The sequence below is a fragment of the Myotis davidii genome, unplaced genomic scaffold, assembly GCF_000327345.1.
Source record: "Myotis davidii unplaced genomic scaffold, ASM32734v1 scaffold1377, whole genome shotgun sequence".
In the NCBI taxonomy this organism is placed as follows: domain Eukaryota; kingdom Metazoa; phylum Chordata; class Mammalia; order Chiroptera; family Vespertilionidae; genus Myotis; species Myotis davidii.
The window spans coordinates 728,704-731,302 of record NW_006288854.1 but is presented as its reverse complement, the minus strand read 5'-3'; the positions used below and the strand labels follow the sequence as shown (position 1 = coordinate 731,302).

Genomic DNA, 2,599 nt, shown 5'->3' with positions numbered 1-2,599 from the left:
CTCTCAAAATCCCAGCACCCTCAGCCTCCGAAGGCCATCATCTCATAACACCCAGGAATGAGCTCAGTAAATATAAGCAAATGACCTCGTGGCATGGGAATATGGATGGTAGTTGCCAGTTCCTATATAGTTCCTTAAAGGGTAGGCCTGGAGCAGAGGTCTTCCTGCTTTAAAATAAAAAAGGAAAAGTGGAAATAAAGGGCTTGTATTTCCTGTCTTTTCTAATCTCAGTGCCACAATCAGAGGAAAAGCAAAGCAAGACATCTGTAAGAAATTTACCAAGAGCCATAAAGTTTTTAGGTGGAACATCTGAGATTTAAATACAGTTCTATATATTTATGTGTGTATACGGAACTGTCTATGAGCTTTTCTTTATTCCATCAATAGCCTCATGAGGAAGACTCAAGAAATGATGACTTCCAGAACACCAGGAAAGCTGTGACACCAGGAAGGAATTTAAGTTCTTGTCAGCATTTTGGAGCTCTGTGAGGTGCCCTTCAACATGCATGCACATGGCAAACACACAAAATCACACTCACACATCCAAAAGCTAAACTAAAAATTCCACACAACACAAATAAGCCAAGTGAATTTAAAAGACAGAACAGGAACGTGAGGGTCTCTTTCCTCTTGCGGCCTTCGTAGGAGCGCCAGCGGTCAAAATGAAGTTCAATCCTTTTGTGACTTCTGACCAGAGCAAGAACCATAAAAGGCATTTCAATGCACCTTCCCACATTCAAAGGAAAATTATGTCTTTTCCTCTTTCCAAAGAGCTGAGAGAGAAGTATAATGTTCGATCCATGCCCATCCGAAAGGATGATAAAGTTCAGGTTGTTCGAGGACATTACAAAGGGCAGTAAATTGGCAAAGTAGTCCAGGTTTACAGGAAGAAATTTGTCATCTACATTGAACGAGTGCAACAGGAGAAAGCTAATGGTACAACTGTTCATGGGGGCATTCACCCCAGCAAGGTGGTTATCACTAGACTAAAGCTGGACAAAGACTGCAAAAAGGTCCTTGAACGTAAAGCCAAATCTCACCACGTAGGAAAGGAAAAGGGAAAATACAAGGAAGAAACAATTGAGAAGATGCAGGGATAAAGTAATATTATATACAACTTTCATTAAAAACTTAAAATTAAAAAAATAAAATAAAAGACAGAACAGTTTCCAAGTCAGTAAAATTTCGCTGTTATACAAGATTACATCTGTATTAGCATATCTAAAGAAAAAATTTGTCCTTTGTCAGGGAGGTTGGTCAGCTATGAAAGATGAGATAAAGCAGAGTCACAGGCACACATATTGACAGACACACTATTGGGTTCACTGGCAGAATAAGCCCACCATTCATTCATTCCACAAAGGTTTACTGAGCACCTACTAAATGCCAGGCACAATTCTAGGCCCGGAATACAGTGATCCTAACTTAGCACTCTCAAGGAGAGAGGTAGCCAACAAAATCTAAACATTCCAGTTGCTTTCCCATGATCTTCCCATCCCTACTGTGAGATGAATGTATTAGGCTACTTATTATAGCCACTGTATCACCCAGAGTTTTTAATGGCAAGAGCAACTTAGCAAATTAACAACCAAAACTGATGCTGGCTAGTCTAAGCAGAAGGAGAACTTATTAAGAGAAGCTCATTCTCAGCCCAGCTGGTTGAGTGTCGACCTATGAACCAGAAGGTCTCAGTTCAATTCCCCGTCAGGGCACCAGGTTGTGGGCTCACTTCCCAGTGTGGGGTGTGCAGGAGGCAGCCAATCAATGATTCTCTCTCATCACTGATGTTTCTATCTCTCTCTCCCTCTCCCTTCCTCTCTGAAATCAATGAAAAAAAATTTTTTTTTATTTTTTAAAGAGAAGCTTATTCTCACCTGGAGAAGTAGGAAACCAGAGATGATGCCAACCAAGACCAACGCCCAAAACCAGGCAGCAGAACAAGTCTGGTCAGCACATCTCTGCTTCCACTGCCAACCTCCACTATCCTCAGCCACCATAATACAGCCACTGTAATACCACTACTATAGCTGCTCCAGGAATTCCATCTTGCTATATACACTACCACCACTGCAGTCTCTGCTCCTTTGCATCACCAGCTCTTGAGGGTCAAAGTGCATGGTGAATGGATGAGACTGAAAGAATCTAAGACAAGCTGCAAAGGAAGTTGAAAGTAAATGTCTGACATTGTGAGTGAAGAAATTCTTAAACAGAGGAAAGCGTAATAAATAGTCATTTTTAGTCACTTTGGTATTATACACAAAACATAGGATTCATCTAACTACTGCCCTTAATTCAGATCCTATGTTCACCATAACCTTTATGACTAGAATTTGGTGTTCCATGGTACCCAAACATAGAAAATGTACTGGTCATACCAACATAAGCATTTCAGTATATGTGACAGTTCTATTTCTCAAGACAAACTTAAAAATTGGCATTCTAGTTTTATGTATCAGCCTTGTGAACTTTGTTAAAGAGAGTCTGCTGGAAGAGATAAATAGTCTCAGTAAACTGACAAAATCTGAACCTTCAAAAAGTGAAATACTGCCCTGGCTGGTTTGGCTCAGTGGATAAAGCACCGGCTTGCAGATATATATAT

General features: G+C 40.4%; 1 pseudogene; it reads left to right on the top strand.

Annotated features, from left to right (window-relative positions):
• Nucleotides 1–620: 620 nt before the first annotated feature.
• On the top strand, nucleotides 621–1,138 carry LOC107182690 (annotated as a pseudogene).
• Nucleotides 1,139–2,599: the final 1,461 nt, after the last annotated feature.